Raw genomic sequence first — 12,691 nt, forward strand, 5'->3', positions numbered from 1 at the left:
TTCATGGTTTCTGACCATCTTCACTGTGTGGTCAACTTTGTTTTCAAGATACATATTTTGTCTTCATTGCCTGAGGTTCTGTCTTCCAAGTGATCTAGTCTGTTCTTGATGCTTTCTATTGAATTTTTTATTTAGTTTATTGTTTCCTTCATTCAAGGATTTCTGTTTTGTTTTTTTCCAGCGTCTCTCTTTCTTGAAGTAATCTTTTGCTACCTGTATGTCCTCTCTCATCTCATTGCTGCCTGTACTTGCTCTCTCAATTCATTCTTTGCTTCGCACATCATTTTAATCGTGTACCTTCTGCTCTCCTTCCCTGACATTCCAGCTCTGTGCTGTCAGTGGATCTACCGTTGTATCAGCGTGGCTTGTTTCAGGCACTTTCTTCCCGTTTCTTCATGTCGTCCGTGTGTCTTCCTGTCTCACAGTGTGGATTCGAGGTATTACAGTTTCTACCGTATAATCTTGTAGTGTCCCTGCAGGTAACCAATACCTTGCCTGCAGGAACCTGGAAGATGGTCTTGTAGGTCCTGGCTGTAGTCACTTGTAGCCACCCCACATGTTAGTAGATGGGGTGCAACGTGGTGGGCCCAGGTTGCTCTGCCCCAACTGCGCCGTGCGCTGGGGTTGCTCTAGTCCTCCTCCTATCGTGGAGTGGGTCTTCAAAAATTCTTTTTTTTTTTTTTAAGTTCTAGATGGACACAATAGCTTTAAATGGATGAGGTGCTGAGAGTGGAACCCAATGCCTCACATTTGCTAGGCAAGCACACTGCCACTGAGCCACCTCCAGTTTAAGTGCTCGAAATCCTATCCAATGTCCCCAGCAGTTTGGGGGCACCCCCTCCACCCCATGAGGTTGTTTTTATCCCCTTGCTCCCAGACCTGACTGCAGCCTGGTTGGGGAGATTCTGCAACCCACCTTTCTACTCACCCCGAGAGAGGGGGAGCCCCAGGAGAAGCCCGAGTCTCCCTGGAAGTTGTCTTCTGAGTTACACCCTCTGGTCTCCTTGGGACTTGTTTCCTGATAAAGAGGTTCAGTAGCCCACGTGCCTGCTGTTGGAGGTGGCCATCTGATGGGCGAAAAAGAAGTCTGACTTGCACATCTTTACTCAGTTTAGGTTCTTTTTTGAAACAATCATGTGTTACTTTGGTAAAATGAAAATCAGTCAGTTTGAAAAAAAAAAAAAGACCCAGAGAGAGGACGTGTGAGTGGGGGTCTGTCTTGCTGGGGGAATTCAGGCCCTGCCCTGGGGTCTCACCCAGCTCTGTGGGCTTTGTGTTCCACTTGAGAGGCTGGTCCTGGTGGAGGGGACAATGGATACTGCCCAGGCCACCCCAATCCCAGTGCTGTTGGCTGCCAAGCCCTGAAAAAGCTCTCCCTGTTCTGGTCTGGCACGGTGAGCAGAGATGTGCACTGAACCAGGTGGCCTGCATTTGGCCTGGGCAGGGTCTGGAGGAAGGACAAGACACCTGCTTTCTGTCTCCATCAGGGACTGCCTGGATGACCCCAGACCCTGGGCCAGCTCTTTGGGCCTCAGTTTCCTTCGGGTCCGTGGAGTAACCTGGGATGATGAGTCACTGGGCATCTATGTGTGGAAGCTTGTCACCTGTATTCAGAGAGATGCAGCAATTTCTCAGCCACGGGCACGAGACCATGATGTGAGAGCACAGCTGGATGGGTGTGCACACACATGCCTCTGTGTCCACAGACCCTCCCAGGCCAGTGCCACACTATGGAGTGTCTGCTGTGTCTGGGCACACAGGGCCAAGTGCCGCTCCTTAGACGTGGAAACGGCACAAACTCCGCGGCACTGGGACAGAGGCACCAGGTGAAGGGTTATTACGTGGTTTTTTGAATGTTCACAGAGAAATTGACTTTCTTTGGAGGGTGCTGGCTGCTCTCGAGGGTGTGCACAGTGACAGCTTTAGGGCGACTTCCTTGTTTCACAACCTCTACCAGGTCGAGCCCTTTACATAAGGCAACACCAAATATTGTCCCTGGGGAAAATTGAAGTGACCTTCATATGCTTCCGATACTGAAGTCAGGCTGGAGAGTGCTGTGTTTAGGGGTGAACTGTGCCAACACAGGAAGGGAAACACAGCACCCTCACTTCCTGGCTGCGTGACCTTGTGCCTGTGACTTAACCTCTCTGTGCTTTCACACCTTCATCTATACCATGGGGATAAAGTGGTATCTGCCTCCTAGGGCTGCTTCTAGGGGTGGCAGAGGGTAGGGACTATCTGAGTGTGTGCTGTTATTGTCATAGTTGTCATCTGGTCCTTATCTGATCATCTGGTGTGCCCCATCTCAGAAAGCTAAGCCTGGTCTGTCAGCGAGCCCCTTTTTCCATCAATTACATTGCAAATTGCTTTATGACCTGTAAGTATAAAAGTGAGTGTAATTCAACTTGGACTACACTCATTTTTTTTCCTAGTGATTTTAAAGAAATGGGAACACATTTGTGACCCCTAAAGGTGGAGAAGCAGCAGGCAGCGCTCAGAGAGGAGAACTCCATATTTTATTTTACACCAGTGGGCCCAGAGGAAAACAAACTCCAAATTCTGAGCCCAGATCCACAGTTTCTCCCAATAATACGAGGTTATTTGATGTTTTTGCCATCACAAAGGTACCAGGGCTCCAGGCCCCCGTGCTCCCCCTACTTGCGGGGTACATACGTGCTCATTCCCGGCACCTGCTCATGGAGGGTGTCTGTGTCTGAGCAGCTGAGATTTGGGGACTTGATCTGTGGATCAAGTCTGCTCAGCGTGGCCTGAGGCACCCTGGAGAAAGTCATTCTTGCCTGAAGCAACTGGGCCGAGGTGGGGGCTCTCTCTGGGCAGGTGCCTGGCTGAAGCTAGTCCTGCCTGCAGGAATTGATTATCTCATGACTCACACTGTGACACCCTGTTGGCTGAGCTGATTTTTCCAGCCTTGGAAAGAAAAACTGAACAAGCAGTTCCAGGGGGCTGGAGGCACCTTTAGAGGGAGCCCTGTGGGTGGGTGTCCTGGGATTGGAGGGGTGGGGCTTGGAGGGGGATCAGCTGGCATATGTTAAGAGGTGACTATTTTCTTTGCCCAGCTGTGAGGGGCTGACATGCTATCCATGCAGAAACCATGAATTAATCCACCCATTCTGCCCATATTTCCTAAGTGCAGGCCCTGGGCTGGGACAGAGAAGACCCTGCATAGCTGGGGGAGCTCCCTGGCAGCCAGGGCGAAGTGCTCCTTGGAGAGATGGGCCATGGCAGGAGGTCCATATGGGATGAGACTGGTTCTGGGTGGGAGCTGAGTGGGGTACAGGTTAGGAGAAGGCTCCTCCTCTACAGATTCCAAGTCCTAAAGGAATTTGAGGGCTGGAGGGAGTGAGGATGCTGGGATCCCTCCCCCACCCTGTTGGACCCCTGGATTTCCAGGGCCTGGAGTCCCAGCTGCCAGAGTCAGTCTGTGCTGGGAAAATAACCATGGGTGACGTGGAGGGGACAGGCTGAGGGGGTGGTGGACAGGCCCGGATGATGTCCTGGAACCTCAGGGGAAGCAGTGCCAGGTTGGGGGAGGGTGGGGGGAGGGTATGGGGGAGAGCCTGAGAGATGGGCAGGTGCCACTGACAGGTCCTGAATCATTGGCTGCTGGGACAGGAGTTGGGCACAGGTGTTGCCTCTCAGTGAGGCCCCTGAAGGCAGAAGTCTGCGGGGCTGGCAGGGCTCCCCCACAGCCAGGTGAAATCTGGGGGTTCAGAGAAGGTCTGGGGCTCATAGAGGATTGAGTTCAGTGTGGGAGTTAGAGTTTCAGTGAGTCTGAGGTCCATGGGGGTTCTATCTGGGGACGGGGCTGGGACTCAGTGGCAGAGGGCTTAATGATAGTTCAGAGCTGGCCCCTCGGCCAGGGCTGTGAGTGGGACTAGTGCAGGCTGAGCCCAGGCCTCCATGGCCTCCATATAGAGGCCCCTATGTCCAGAGGAGAGTGCCCACCTCGGCTGTCCCTCACTGGACACTGGATTGCTTGCGTTTGTGGCCCTCCATCGGCCACAGGAGAGCTCCTTTCCCGAGCTCCTCAGGCTGTGTGTTCGGGGCCCTGGCCCCTCTTCCTCTGGGGGCCTCAGTTTCCCTCCCTGTCTCACATAGTGAGAGCTCCCCCTGGTCCCTGCAGATCTCGCCCTGTCAGGGCTCACCACAGGCTGCTCCAAGCACAGAGCCCAGGCCAACATCGCCTGGGGCTGGGGCTGGGGGAACCTGATGGGACCCCCTTCCCCAAGGGGCCAGTGGGGCCTGAGCTTGTGCATCCTCGTGGGGCCTGGCTTCTCTGGGCTGGGGAGCTGCTCTTGGGGAGAGCCCATGCTCCACCTGCAGCTGGGGCCCTTGAGGCCCCTCCAGACTCACTATGGCAGCAGGACCAGAGGAGCCATTAGCTGATCAGAGCCATCTTAAGTGGCAGGGAGGAGTGTTTGAAGCGTCCTAATCCTGGCCCCTCAGGTACCCACGTGGCCCCAGGACTCCCTTGACCCATGAACAGCCCCAGTGGCTCCCTCCTAGGCCTTGCCAGCCTGGCTGAGGGTGCCTCTCAGTGGATCCCTGGTGTAGAGGGGAAGTCCCTGGAAGTTGGCCAATCAGCAATGGGGGACAGAGAGGAGCAAGAGCCACAATTCAAGGTCCAGGCCACTTTCAGGGAAGGAAGTTTATTATTGCTCTTGTGGGATTGGCTGCCGCGGTTCCCAGAGACGAATCACAGCTGCATTTTCTGGAGGAGCAGGGGACAGTATTAGGCCTCTGGGACCTGCCACCTTCTGGGGCAGCACGAGGCTCTGCGGGTGCGGGTGGCCTGGGGAGGGGACGTGCATGGCACAACAGGCAGCCTCAGGTCTCTGCCCCAGGACCCAGCCCCACTTGGCACTTCACCCCAGTCCCCCCACAGTGAATGGCAGTGGTGACACTTGCTCTCTGCTGCGGGCCCTGCACTCTAGGCGCACAGCTCCCTCTTGGGGGAAGGTGTGTCCTGGGCGGGGACCTAGGCTGGATGGAGCTGCTGACTGTGACCTTCACCGCGCCCAACTCAGGCCAGTGGCCTTGAGTGCTCAGCCTGCCCTTCTCCAAAGGAGGGAGGGGCTGGGAGTGGGCGTGTCCGAGCTCCCGGGCCAATGAGCAAAGGCGAGGGCAGGGCGGGGCTGCGAGTGGATGGAGGGTGTAGACTGGGCCCACCTGGGTGACCCAGTCGGTGTTGGGGGACACACGGGTGTAGACCGTGGGCTTCTTAAGGGTGTTGCAACCCTGTCCGGAGCCGAAGCTGACGATGCCATGCACCTGCCAGGCACCGTTCTCCGCCTGGCAGTTCAGCGGGCCGCCCGAGTCCCCCTGCAGGTGACCCCAGCAGGCATCAGTCCCCAGGCCTCCCCCAGGGACAGGCTGGGGACTGGGCAGTGGCTGGGGCGGGCATGTGCTGAGCTGTCAGCCTCAGTACCCACTGTTGGCCTCAGCCTGCTCCTGGTGAGGGAGGCACAGAAATGTGGCGTGGGGCTGCCTTGGCCTGGTTCTGGGAGTCCTGGGGCATCAGGATAGCCCTTGGTTGGCTGTGTGATCTTGGGATGATGTCAGCCCTCTCTGTGCCCTGGTTTCCTGGGTGTTCAGGTCTGCATGGCTAAGCCTCTGTGAGCTGCCCAGAGAAGGGCTGGGGCCTGGAGCCCTGTTGGAGCCCGGGCAGGACAGGAGGGTGGGAGTGGGGAGAGGGCGTGGGTCAGGAAGCAGGGCAGTCCCTGGTTATCTTAGAAGTTTTGTGGTTCTCAGACTCCCTAACACCCCAGCCTGCCTGGACTGACGCAGCTGGTGGCAGGGACATGCACAGAGACTTCAGTGAAGCTTGTTCTGTGGCCCTTTGACTCATGTAGTCCCCACAGCAAGGCTGGGAAGTGTCTGCTACAGCGCTTTCCAACAGAGGGAAGGCTGAGGTCCAGAGAGGTTCATCAGTCTGCCCCAGGTCACAGAGCTAGTAAGGGGTGGCACAGGGAATTGAATGCAGCTGCTCATGCTCAGCTCTCCTCCTGTCACCTGTGCTGGGGGAGTGGTGACAGGTTTCCCCTGAGCCTACCAGGCCCAGGCAGGGCTCAGTCTCCTGCCAGGAGAGATGTGGTCTGCCCCACCCTCCAGTGTCCCCAGTGGTGTGGCTGCCTGGAGCAGGGCCTGTGTGGGGTCTGGACACTCACGTTGCAGGAGGAGATGATGCTGTTGCCCCTGGCACACACCGTGGTTTTCCTCACCACGAAGCTCCACCAGTCCCATCTGGAGCAGGTGGCATAGTCCACCTCAGGCTGCAGGCCCTGCTGCAGCTGGTCAGAGATGAGCCATTGGCTGGGGAGGGAGGGAGCGGGCAGTGAGCAGGGAGCAGCCAGGCAGCCCTGTCCTTCCTAGCCCAGGCCTGCGGGGGCCAGAGCCTGGGGCAGGGTATAGCTGAGTCCTGCTGCAACTCCAAGTGCTGTTTGGGACCCTTGGCCAGCCAAGGATCTGCTAAAGTTGGGGAAGGAGCCAGACTGGAGGCCACACTTGGAGCATCAAGAGATGTCTGTGTGCTGAGTTGTCTGGTTTTTTTTTTTTAATTTTAAATTAAAAACATTTTGGGGTGCTGAGGATTAAACCCTGGCATGCTCTACCTCTGAGCTGCATCTCCAGCCCTTTCTATTTTTAATCTGTAGACAGGGTAGCTGGACTGGCCTCAAACTCACTATCTTCTGGCCTCAGCCCCACCCCTCCATGCCCCCCACCCCCATTGCTGGGGTGACACTGCCATTGTATCTGGCTTGAGTTATCTTTTATTGAGATTCTGGGGATTGAGTCATCAGTCATTTTCCTGTAGGTCTGACTTTGGGTTTAAATATTAAAGGATCCTTCTTATCCCCAAGATGTCCTAAGTATAGTTCTGAATCTGTCTCCCATAGTTTCATTTATTTGCATTTAATCTTTTTTTTTCTTTAAAAAATTTGAACAAATCTTTTTTTAGTTGTTGATGGAGAGCATGCCTCTTCATCTCTTATGTGGTGCTGAGGATCAAACTCAGTGCCTCACCTGTGCTAGGCAAGCACTCTCCCACGGAACCCCAGCCCTGCCTATAACCTTTTAATTTAGCTGGAACCTATTTGAGCATATGGTTTACCATAAGATCTAATCCCCCACCCCCACATGGCTTATTTTAGTTTATTTGTATGGCACCTACAACATGCCAAGCCCTGCTGTAAACACTTGGCAGAATCTGATCTATTTAATCCTTACAGTACCCAAAGCAGCCATTTGTTAACATCTGTCACATAGTATGTGCTTAATAAATATTAGCAGTTATTATTGTACAGTTCAAAAAGAGGTGAAAAGGTTCAGGCAGAAAGGAAGAGAGGTGTGTGTGGCTGCTGCTTGAGAGCTGCTTCCTCCAGGAAGCCTCTGGGGATTCCCCCAGGGTCTGTACTCACTCCAGAGGCGACCCCAGCCAGTGACAAGGCAGGGGTAGTCCTGAGGCAGCACGGAGTCCTTCTCTGGCAGGCAGGCCACCTGGATGGTGTCACTCAGCTCCACCGGCTCTGCGAGCTTGATGAGGGCAATGTCATTGCTGGAATCCAAAGCAGAGGGCATGAGTGGGCAGAGGGACCCTGACCTCTCCAGACTGTGCTAGGAGACCTGGGGTTGTGAGCTGTGGTCACGAAAAGGTGATCAGAGAGTGTCCTTAAGCATTCCAACTGTGAAAGGCAGATCAGAAGAGTTGGGGAGCAGAAGACTTCTCAACCATGGGGGGTGCGCGCCATCACAAATGGAGCGATCATAGCCATAGAAGAGGGGTGCTTATGATGATAAAAGTTGCCATTGCAATATTTTCCATGACCAGAATGGAGCCTGGCGACCCCAGACAGACCTGGCTTGATTCCTAGTTGGCCATGTGCTGGGCTGTGCACCCTGGGGCATTTCTTAACCTCTCTGAGTCTTGGTGGCTTGTCTAGGGCTGTGGGGAGATTAACTGAGGGAGGGCATCTGTCAGGCCTGCTGCCATGTGGGTGGCCCAGACTCAGTTCAGGAGAGTCAGGGGAGGCCGTGTGGAGGGATGGGGTCTTCCTTCCAGGGGCACCTTCCTGGGAATGCTTAGGTAAGGATGGGATAGGAAGGTCCCCTGCTCCTCTTAGCAGAGCCTCATCACCTGCCTGCTGTGTGGGGGGCACAGGGTGTGGCTGGGGGTGGGGCAGGCTCTGCAGCTCCCTGTCCACGGCCCCTAACCCTGGGCAGGGGGACTCACCGCACCAGGAAGGAGTTCCACTTCTCGTGGACATAGATGGTGTCCATGCCCACGAACAGGGAGCCCTCCTCGTCCGCTGTCAGGTTGTGCTTCCCCAGGGCCACGCGGTAGGTCAGGGTGTTGCTGGGCAGGGAGGGGAACCAGGTCAAGGTGGCCAGTGGTCCCTGCCCGCCAGGGGTCAGACGAGGGGACTTGGGGGTCTGGAGGCTGAGTTGTGAGGCCCCTGTGGGACTCACTGGAGGAGGGGCGTCTGTCCCTTTAAGTGCCTTTCCTTGACCTTGGGTGATTATTGTGTAATTTGGGCAGGAGTGGGGGCTGGTCTGGAAGTATGGAGTTTTCCAAATATCCTGAGACACAGCAAAGGCTGAAGTCCGGGTATTTTTTTAAGGAGGGGGGGCGTGTGCCTCCTGCTGTGTTTGAAGGTGTTTTTTTTTTTTTTGTAGTTTATTTTATTTATTTATTTTATGTGGTCCTGACGATCAAACTCAGGGCCTTGCCGGTGCTAGGCGAGCGCTGTACCTCTGAGCCACAACCCCAGCCCTGAAGTGTGTTCCCAAACTCTCTCTGTCTGCCTCATTCTTTTTAGTTATAGTTTATTGTTCACCTCCTGTGCCAGGTTGTGCTTCCAGCTTCTTGCAGTATGTCCCTGAGTTCTTCCAACAACCTAAGGCGGGTCCTATTATCTGCTCCTTGAAGATGAGGAAACTGAGACTTGGAGGGTGAGGGACTGTCTGGGGTGCACAGCTGGGCAGCAGTACAGCTGGGCTCTGCTATCCTGCCCTGCCTGGGGCTTGCAGATGCTGACTGTCACAGGTTCCTCCTGCATCTCTGCAGCACTGCTGCCCTAGGATTCTTGTCTCCCTCCCCCCTGGGCCTCCTCACTGGGCTTGGCTGCTCCTGCACCTGCCCCAGGGCTGGGATGGTGCTTATGCAGGCTCCCGGAAGGTGCTGGTTGGCCAGATTCCTACCTGGAGCCACTTAGATGTAGGCTCTTTGGCCTTTCTATCTCTGAAATGGGCAGATTGGACCCAATGGACCGGGTTTCCTTTTAGTCCCGAGATTTCCTGACATCAAGGTGAGGGTCAGTGACAGATGTAAACTTGTGGCACTTGGCAGGGTTGCCAAGAGTCTGTGCTCAGAATTCTGTGCTTTCCCTCTGTCATCTTTAGCACCGGCTGAAAATGGTACCTGCCTTCTAGGGCTGTTTCTAGGAGTGGCATATGGTAGGTACTATCTGAGTGCTTGCTGTTATTGTGATTATTGTCATCTGGTCCTTATCTGGTCATCTTGTTTGTCATCTGGTCCCATCTTAGAATGTGGAGTCAGTGCTGTCAAAGAGCCTCTTTCTCTGTCAAAATATGTTGCAGTGGCGCACGCCTGTAATCCTGGTTGCTCGGGAGGCTGAGGCAGGAGGATCTCAAGTTCTCAAATTCAGCCTTCAGTCCCTGTCTCTAAATAAAACACAAAATCGGGCTGGGAATGTGGCTCAGTGGTTGAGTGCCCCTAAGTTCAATCCCTGGTACCAGAACAACAAGAACAACAACAACAAAACCCCCAAAACATTGCAAATTGCTTTATGATGCATGAGTATAAAAGTGAGTGCAATTCAACTTGGACTACATTCATTTTTTTCCCTACTGATTTTAAAGAAATGGGAACACTTTTGTGGCCCCTAAAAGTACCAGGGCTCCAGGCCCCGTACTCCCCGTACTTGCAGGGTACACATGTGCTCTGCCCCGGCACCTGCTCATGGAGGGTGTGTGTCTGAGCAGCTGAGATTTGGGGGTGTGTTCTGTCTGTGGACCCTTCTGCCACCTGCTCTGGTCCTGGGGATGCCTTCACCATGCCCCGAGGCAGCCAGGAGGAAGCCATTCTTGCCTGGAGCAATTGGGTAGAGGTTGGGACTGGGCAGATGCCTGGCTGGTGCTCGTTCCTTCCCTCAGGACACAATTATCTCAGTGCTCACACTGTGACACCAGGTTGGCTGAGCTGATTTTTCCAGCCTTGGAAAGAAAAACTGAATAAGAAGTTCCAGGGGGCTGGAGGCACCTTCAGAGGGAGCCCTGTGGGTGGGTGTTCTGGGATTGGAGGGGTGGGGCTTGGAGGGGGATCAGCTGGCATATGTTAAGAGGTGACTATTTTCTTTGCCCAGCTGTGAGGGGCTGACATGCTATCCATGCAGAAACCATGAATTAATCCACCCATTCTGCCCATATTTCCTAAGTGCAGGCCCTGGGCTGGGACAGAGAAGACCCTGCATAGCTGGGGGAGCTCCCTGGCAGCCAGGGCGAAGTGCTCCTTGGAGAGATGGGCCATGGCAGGAGGTCCATATGGGATGAGACTGGTTCTGGGTGGGTGCTGAGTGGGGTACAGGTTAGGAGAAGGCTCCTCCTCTACAGATTCCAAGTCCTAAAGGAATTTGAGGGCTGGAGGGAGTGAGGATGCTGGGATTCCTCCCCCACCCTGTTGGACCCCTGGATTTCCAGGGCCTGGAGTCCCCAGCTGCCAGAGTCAGTCTGTGCTGGGAAAATAACCATGGGTGACGTGGAGGGGACAGGCTGAGGGGGTGGTGGACAGGCCCAGATGATGTCCTGGAGCCTCAGGGGAAGCAGTGCCAGGTTGGGGAGGGTGGGGGGAGAAATGGACAGGTGCTGGGCTGGGTGTCTCGGGCACAGCTGTTGCCTCTCAGATGAGGCCCACAGAGGCGAAGGCTGAGGGGCCGGCAGGGCCTCCCCTCAAAGCCAGGTGAAGTACTGGGGTTCAGAGAGGGTCTGGGGCCTCCTAAGGGGTTAGAGTTCACTGAGGGAGTTACCGTTTCAGTGGGGTCTGGGGGTTTCTCTGGGCTCGGTGCCTGGTGATAGGGTTGGGGTTTAGGAGAACTCAGAGTTTGGTGATGAGGCTGGGCCTGGTGGGCAGCTGGGCCCATGAGGGGCTGTGCTGGAGATGGGGCTGGGACTCAGTAGCAGGGGGCTTAATGAGAATTCAGAGGTGGCTCCTCTGCCAGAGCAGGCAGGGTGGGGTGGGGGTCTTGTGCAGCCTTTTGTGGAGGGCTCTGGCAGGCACAGCTGACTGCCGTCTCAGATTCCGAGGGCTGGAGGCCAGTGTGTGTCACCGAGCAGCTGGGCTGCAGCTCTGAGAGATGAATTTAAGGGCTGCCTCTTCAGACCCTCCACTCCACATTCCCGAGATCATTTCTACAGGATGCTAGGTGTTCTGATGTGCTTCCCTCGGGCAGGAAGGATTGAAAGGCGACACCTGCTCTAAAATCTTTCATGGAGGACGGTGGCATCTTCAAGCATTGGGTGGGGTATCTCAGGCATTGGGTGGGGATGGTGAACCCCGGAAATAAACCTCTGGGCGCTGCCTTCAATCAAAGAAGCAACATGCAACCCGGCTGCTGCAGTACCACTCATGGCCACCCGGGGGCAGCGGTGCCCCGCCTAAACCCAAGCTTCTGCCCTCCTGGCCTGGCCCCAGGTTGTGCTGAAAGGGAGCACCCTTCTGGAACCCCAGGGCGGAAAAGATCCCGAGAACCTAGTCTACCCTTTCACTGAACAGACGGGGAGACAGGGACCCCGCAGGCACCTGATCTGTCAGATCCCCCCTGCTGTCACCCCATATTCCCGGGTGTTGTCCAGTGTACCCAAGACTTTTGAGCCTCTGTGTGGCTGGGGCACATCAACCCAGAATCCCGGTAGCCTTAGTGCCACTCCTGGCCACAGAGCTCTACCATCTCGACAGGGGGCCCTGGGGTGAAGACAGAGGCTGTGACCTTGCAGCTTGTCTGGGTCCTGCTGGCCTCCCTGTCCTCATCCGCAAAGGAGGGATAGAAATGGCACCTCCCTCCCGGCGGGTTTGAGAATTGGATGAATCAATTCAGACGGTGCTGAGCGTGCCCGGGGGTGTCATGCTGTCCTTGAAGACCAGTGAGGGTCCTCTCTTCCCCAGACCTCTGACATGACCCTTTATTACAGGTCACTTCACTCCTGTCCCCTCCCTTCCCAGCCCCCCACTAACCATCAAGAACCACACTCACACCTAAGAATATAGAATTTTATCTTATTTTAGTTAAAAAAAATAATCGTACCACCAAATGAAGAAGTAGCTTTTTTTTTGGGGGGGGAGGGGGTGTTGAGAAGGGAGAAAAATAAAAAGCAAAAAGCCCAAAGGAAAAGAAATTATATTCATCTGTATAAACATATCCTCTAAGGCAAACGCAACCCAGGGCCCAGCGCTGCTCGGGCCCGGAACCTCCTAATCTCTGCAGATTCTAAGGTCAAAAAAATAAAACCTCTGCAAGTCTGCCCGGAGCTCCGCCGACTCCTGCGACATGGTACTAAAATAAAGAGTTACCGAGTTTAAAAAGCAGTGACGCTGTCACGACACACTGAAAGTTGCATAACTGTGGCCTCGATGGCCCTTCACTTGTTTGGACTGGGT

At 54.9% G+C, this 12,691-nt stretch overlaps 1 pseudogene across 1 annotated transcript; it reads right to left on the reverse strand.

The window, feature by feature from the left end:
- Positions 1-4,848: 4,848 nt before the first annotated feature.
- On the reverse strand, positions 4,849-12,583 carry LOC308655587 (chymotrypsin-C-like; annotated as a pseudogene). Its single transcript, XR_014024294.1, has 5 exons — positions 12,543-12,583; positions 8,252-8,374; positions 7,440-7,576; positions 6,189-6,333; positions 4,849-5,343 (listed from the first exon to the last, which is right to left on the reverse strand). The product of XR_014024294.1 is annotated as a chymotrypsin-C-like (transcript).
- Positions 12,584-12,691: the final 108 nt, after the last annotated feature.

This window comes from Spermophilus citellus, assembly GCF_964194105.1.
Source record: "Spermophilus citellus genome assembly, chromosome: 9".
NCBI classification, from domain to species: domain Eukaryota; kingdom Metazoa; phylum Chordata; class Mammalia; order Rodentia; family Sciuridae; genus Spermophilus; species Spermophilus citellus.